Here is a 7224-nt window from a genome sequence, read left to right on the forward strand (position 1 = left end):
CTCCCTCCCTCCCTCCCTCCCTCCCTCCTTCTCCTTTCCTTTTTCTCTTCTCTCTGTATGAGCGCCCTTTCTCTTTTCTACATCCCAAGCCCCCTGCCAATGGGAACTCCCCTGGACTCAATCCTTAGGGCCAGTGAACTCATCCGAGAGCAGCTTTCCAATACACCTGCTTTTAATACATAATCTAATCCTAATCTGTCTTGAATTGGCTCATTTACCCGGCTGAGAAATAACCTATCATTGTTTATTAAAATTGTTAAATATAAAACCTGTTCAATAAATGGTTACATTCAATAAATGGTTCAGTTAAAATGAGTGCCTTTTCATTGTGGAATAAGTAAGATTATTTAGAGTGTGAGAATACATGGATAATAACTTATTTGTCACGTGTAAGCATCAGCATTTGGAGCGACTAAGGGAGATTGTGATATGACACTTTTTGTAGATCTTCATAACCAGGCAGGACACTTATTTCCAAGGGATAGTTTTACTGTGGTTTCACTTTGCAGCCAGGAGATTGCCTATTACTGACTCTTGAGGTTTCTTCCAAAGCTGTATAAAAGTATAGGACAATTCTGCAGCATTGGAATAATTTTGATGTCTTCTAAAAGCATATTTTGTGAAGCAATTGGAAGTGTAGAAACAAAAATGGATTCATTATAATCCATTCTGAATTGCTGTCAAGGTGAAGAACAAAACCCAGAAAATAACATTAAGTCGTATTGGGATTGCGTACAAGGATTGCAGAGCTCTAAAGCCCTTGTGGGTTTATTGATGAAAGACGGTACGATCTCTCACACAAAAGCAAAATCTTTAGAGAAACCAAAGGATTTGAGGCTTTACCTGAAGTAGTCATGGAAATAAATGTCCCAGCTCTTTCAGTCCATTTGAACTGAAAAAAAAAAGTGAAATTCATTTTAATGCTTTTCAAATCCTTTCAGTGTTTCAGCTATTCTAACTTCTCCAAGAAGCTCCAGGAAGCAAGAAAATCCTTGTGATTGTATCTTTGTTACAATGGCCTTCACTGAGGGGAGCAGTTTGTCTTGAAAGTGGCTTAAATTGGAACAAGCCTCCTACTGGTATGGGGACAACAATTCTGTCAGGAGCCTGTTGTCATTGTTTGAAAATGATGTAAGAAAAACACATGAACAACAATAGGCAGTCCTCACAATCGAAGGGTCTGTCTCTTAGGAGAAGCCTTTGAACAGAGGCTGGGTTGTAGAGATCAATGCATATGGGTATGCATGATCATGCCAGCAGACTCCAATTAGCTCCAGGGTAAATTTCAATGACCAAAGCTTGATTGGAAAGTCGAGGCAAGTCCTTTAAAGGGGGTTCCTTTAAACATCATGAATGGTAGGATAGTGATCCATGTGAAACAAGACAGAAATACCATTCAGCATGACTTAGTTAGCTGGTGTTGGTTCAAACTTCTAGAGTCAACTCTGAGCATTTTATATTTGACAGTTAAGCACAGTACAACATTGGGAAAAAGTTTCCTCATGACAATAATCATAATAAACCTTAAGGCATGACTGTAGAACTCCAAAAAGATTGGACCAGAAAAGAAAATCCTCTTGTCATATAATAATCAAAACATTAAATGCATAGAACAAAGAACGAATATTAAAAGCTATAAGGAAATAGGCCAAGGAACATATAAAGGTAGACCTATCAGAAATATACTAGACTTCTCAACAGAGGCTCTAAAAGCCTGGACAGATGTCATTCAGACCCTAAAAGAATACAAATGCCAGTCTGATACTATACCCAACAAAACACTCAATCATAGATGGAGAAACCAAGATATTCCATTAAAAACAAATTTAAACAATATCTTTCTACCAATCCAGCCCTACAGAGGATACTGGGATGAAATCTCCAATACAAGGAGAGTAAGTACACCCAAGAAAACAAGAGAAATTAAATATTTCACAACAAAACCAAAAGAAGATAATCATACACACATAATACCACCTCCAGCAACAAAACAGCAGAAACTGAGGAAATTCAAAAAATCATCAGAACCTACTACAAAAGCCTATACTCTATAAAACTCTAAAATTTAGATAAAATGAATGATTTTCAAGACAAATCCCACCTATCAATCAAGATCAGGTAAACAATCTAAACAGTCTCGTAACCCCTAAGGAAATAGAAATAGTCATCAAAAACCTCCCAACCAGATAAAGCTCAGGGCCAAATAGTTTTAGTGCAGACTTCTACAAGACTTTCAAAGAAGAGCTAATACCAATACTAGTCAAATTATTACACAATATAGAAACAGAAGGAACACTATATAATTCATTCTATGAAGCCATAGTTACTGATACCTAAACCACACATTCGCTACTAGGAAAGCATTAGAGAAAATCAACACCCCTTCTCCCTTGGAGAGATCAGGGAATTCAAGGAACATTCCTAGACATAATAAACGCATAATAATTCCAAGCCAATAATCACCGTCTAAAATCAGAGACTAGATAAGGCTGCCCACTCTTTCCCTATTTATTCAATATAGTTCTTGATGATAAACAAGCAGAGAAAGACATTAGGGATATAAGACCCTTCACAACAGCCACAAATAGTATAAAATATCTTGGTGTAACTTTTACCAAGGAGGTGAAAGATCTGTACAACAAGAAGTTCAAATCCCTAAAAAAAGGAAATTGTAGAAGACCTCAGAAGATGGAAAGGTATTCCATGCTCTTGCATTGGTAGGATTAACATAGTGAAAATGGCCATTTTATGTAAAGAACTCAAGAAATCAACCTCCAGAAACCCAATTAAAAACTGTGGTCCAGAGCTAAACAGAGAATTCATAACAGAAGAATTTCAAATGGCTGACAAGCTCTTAAAGAAAATTTCAAAGTCCTTACTCATCAAAGAAATGCAAATCAAACGACCCTGAGATTCCACCTTATACAAATCAGAATGGCTAAGATCAAAAACTCAAGTGACAGCACATGCTGGTCAGGATGTGGAGAAAGAGAAACACTCCACCATTGCTGGTGGAATTGNAAACTGGTACAATCACTCTGGAAATCAATCTGGCAGTTCCTGAGAACATTGGAAATAATTCTGCCTGAAGACCCAACTATAAGTCTCCTGGGCATATATCCAAAAGATGCCCTACCATACCACACGGACACATGCTCCACTATGTTCATAGCAGCCTTATTTATAATATCCAGAAGCTGGAAACAACCCAGATGTCCCTCGGCTGAAGAATGGATACAGAAAATGTGGTTTATTTACATAATGGAATATTCTTCAGCTATTAAAACAAGAACATCATGAATTTTGCAAACAAATGGATGGAACTAGAAAATATCATCCTGAGTTAGGTAATTCGGACTCCAAAGGACAGGCATGTATGTAGACACTGATATCTATAAGCCAAAAATACAGAATACCTAGGATACCACCTACAGATCATAAGAAGTGTAACAAGCAGAAAGTCCCAAGTGAGGATGCTTCAGTCCCAGTTAGACGGGTGAAGAAAATAATCACCAGAGGCAGAGGAAGTGAGAGACCTAGGTGGGAGAGAGGAAGGGAGAGGTATAAAGGAATTTTGGTCCAATGATGGGCCCAACTTGGGATTCATTTCATGGTGGGGCACCAAGGCCTGCCACTACTAAGGTGCGATGCGCTTACAGAGGGGAACCTGACATGGCTGTCTTCCCTCTACCAGGAGCTGACTGAGACAGAAGCAGATCCAACCATTGGACTGAAGTCAGGAACCCCTATGATTGAATTAGGGTAAGGACTGAAGGAGCTGAAAGGGAGAGCGACCCTGTAGGAAGACCAGGTTAGTCTCAACTAACCCAGACCCCCAGGGACATCCTAGAGACTGAGCCACCAACCAGGAACATACAAGGACTGGTCAGAGGCCCCTGATACGTATGTAGCAGAGGTCTGCCTCATCTGACCTCAGTGGGAGAAGATGTGCTTAATTCTTGAGAGACTTGAGGCCCCGGGGAAGGGGTAGACCTGGTGTGTGTGTGTGTTCGGGGTGGGGGGAGTACCCTGTCAGAGGCAAGGTGGGGGAGGAATGGGATGGGAGGGGGAGCCAAGGGGGTATCTTTCTGCCTCCAAACCCTCCCATATACCTCTCTTTCCTCTCTTTCAAATTCATGGCCTCTCTTCTCATTAATTGTTGATTTCCTCTTGAAGATGGCGCATTGTATTATGCTTTCTTGCTTTTCTGTTATTCAATATGAAAAGATAAATTGAACATTCTACCTTATTCTCCATCAAATATGAACAAATATTGACAAAAATAAACACAAATATATGGTATGTTGAGTAACTTATGTAAAGTGTGATTTTTTTTTTCTTCTTCTTGGTCATCTCCAACAAGTTTCATAATAGTTTGTTTCCTCCCTCTCCCCTACTTTTTATCTGTCTCAGGCTATTCAGAGGAAGGTCTGGTATAGTCTGGGTCCTCTAGTTAACTAGGGAGGCTGCAATATAAAGATGGGCATGGCACTTAGACCTGGCATAAGGAGGACTTGAAGCAGAGATGAAAGGCCAACAGAAGTTATCCTGGGCAGACCTTGGCTTTCTTTCTTTTTTTTTTTTTTTTTAATGTTTTTTTTTAATTAGATATTTTTTTTTATTTACATTTCAAATGCTATCCTAAAAGTTCCCTATACCCTCCCCCCACCCCTGCTCCCTTACCCACCCCCTCCNACTTCTTGGCCCTGGCNNTCCCCTGTNCTGGGNCNTATAAAGTTTGCAAGACCAAGGGGCCTCTCTTCCCANTGATGGCCGATTAGGNCATCTTCTGCTACATATGCAGCTAGAGACACAAGCTCAGGGGGTACTNGTTAGTTCATATTGTTGTTGCACCTACAGGGTTGCAGCCCCCTTCAGTTCCTTGGGTACTTTCTCTAGCTCCTCCATTGGGGGCCCTGTGTTCCATCCAATAGCTGACTGTGAGCAACCACTTCTGTGTTTGCCAGGCACTGGCATAGCCTCACAAGAGGCTGCTATATCAGGGTCCTTTCAGCAGAATCTTGCTGGCATGTGCATTAGTATCTGGGTTTGGTGGCTGATGATGGGATGGATTCCCGGATGGGGTAGTCTCTGGATAGTCCATCCTTTCATCTTAGCTCTAAATTTTGTCTCTGTACCTATATCCTTTCATGGGTATTTTGTTCCTTATTCTAAGGAGGAACGAAGTATCATCCTGAGTTAGGTAACCCAATCACAAAAGAAGTCACTAGATATGCACTCACTGATAAGCGGATATGAGCCCAGAAACTTAGAATACCCAAGATACATTTTGCAGAACACAAGAAAACCAAGAAGACCTTGTCTTTCAAAATCAACTGCAAACGCAATGTTAAAGTAAGCATTACAGATGATTCTGAGAGAAGCATAATGTTCCCTCACTGATTTGAAGTAAGTGACTTCTGCCTAGAAGGCTTAGATTATGTGGCTCAGCCTGTTTCTAAAACAGAACTATTTTGGTTTCAAAAGGCTCTGCTTATTCTGAGTAGCTTAGTTTTCTATCAGTGTGCCCAAGGTCACAGCTTACAGCTGAGCTGAATGCCCTCTGTCCATTTCAAGCATTGCGATTTATAGTGATGCCAAGGGAACTGGCACTTTGGGCAAGCATACTTCTGCTAGGGCTGTGATTGTCATTCTTAAAGTCCCTTGCTAACCATGTCTTTGTATTAGGACTACAGTAGAACTTTTCCTCATAGCAATCTTTTCCTGGCAAGAATTCACACCAGGACTTCATATATAAACGTGGGCTTACTCTGAATAGTCTCCAAACTATTGTTTCCAAGCAAGTTACTTTTCCTCAGTAGACTAGCACATTAATTGCCTGCTTTAATTTTATTGACACCTCTGCCACTTTGCATTCCTTTGAGGTGGGGACAGGTTAAGGAGAATTAAGTGCTACCCCATGGTGCACAGTGGCTCATATTTCTTGCTTATCTTTTCCCAATTGCTTTTCCCTAGAGCAAGAAAGAAATCTTTCAAGTCTAAGATTTTCCTTTGAAAAGAGAAGTGGCTTGTCAGAATTGATAATAATCTTTTAGTAAGATTAGGCAAAATATATAGGGCCCCAACTAGCTTTTAATTTAAAAAGCATATTTGCTCTTCAGAAGTTGAAAGATAGATGTCATTGTCATCATAATGAACATTTACTAGGGTCTTATAATCCACTGCTAAGAAAAAGCATCATAAGTGGTGAACACCTTGGTGGGATTATTTTATAAATAAAAGCTTCAGACTGATACAATCTAATGGCCTTATTCTCTACTTTTTTTTCATTGTAGGGTATCTGATTCTTTTTATTTTTGCAATTAACATTGTGACTAATCTAAATCCTGACATGAGTTAGACTCCAAAACAAAACCAAGTGCTTTGACACCAATTGCAACTGTTATTTCGGTATTTCTGACAAAAATACTTATAGAATAGTTCCCCTTGGCACTCTGGGGATGTGCTCTCTGAGAGCTTTATTCAAAAATCTTACACTTCCGAACTACTCCCTTAAGGCTTCAGACTGAAGAGCACAGTAAAACCATTGTTCTTAGGGAACCTGAGGAGTTATTGACTTCATTTGGCTAGCCTCATGGGATCTCATTTGGCTTTCAGTGAGCAATACTGTTATGTCCACACATATGAAATACACAGAAGGTAAAAGCCATATTGTGACCTCCACTTATTCTCACTATCTACTACACATTCTTCGTGCTGAGTCCTGGGAGACGAGCACCCGACTCTCAGGGGCCTTTGACACCCTGGGAAGGTTGTCTCTGGTTGAGAGTACACTGATTACTTTAGTTGTCCAACTGAAATGAGGAAAGAAAAATTCCACTCAGGTTTTGAATGTGATTCTCTGTGTGTTTGGGAAACAGGGTTGTCCGTGGTCTTTCAATTACTGAATGTCAGACAAGCTTTTGTCCTTTCTTATAGTTAGGAATGCAACCTGTGTATACACAAGGAGGGGAAAGGATGCTATAAGAAGGAAAACTCGGAATCATTAAATTTCAGCCTCGTTACATTGTAACTTCTGTTGTGCAGTCTCTTGCCTTCTTCTTGCTTTATGAGCCAGGAATTAAAGCTGTATGTTTTAAATTCAGAAAGACATGGGCTTCAGCCACACTCCTCTTTCTTTCTTTCTTTCTTTCTTTCTTTCTTTCTTTCTTTCTTTCTTTCTTTCTTTCTTTCTTTCTTTCTTTCTTAGATATTTTCTTTATT

Source organism: Mus pahari, chromosome 8, assembly GCF_900095145.1.
Source record: "Mus pahari chromosome 8, PAHARI_EIJ_v1.1, whole genome shotgun sequence".
Taxonomy (NCBI): Eukaryota; Metazoa; Chordata; class Mammalia; order Rodentia; family Muridae; genus Mus; species Mus pahari.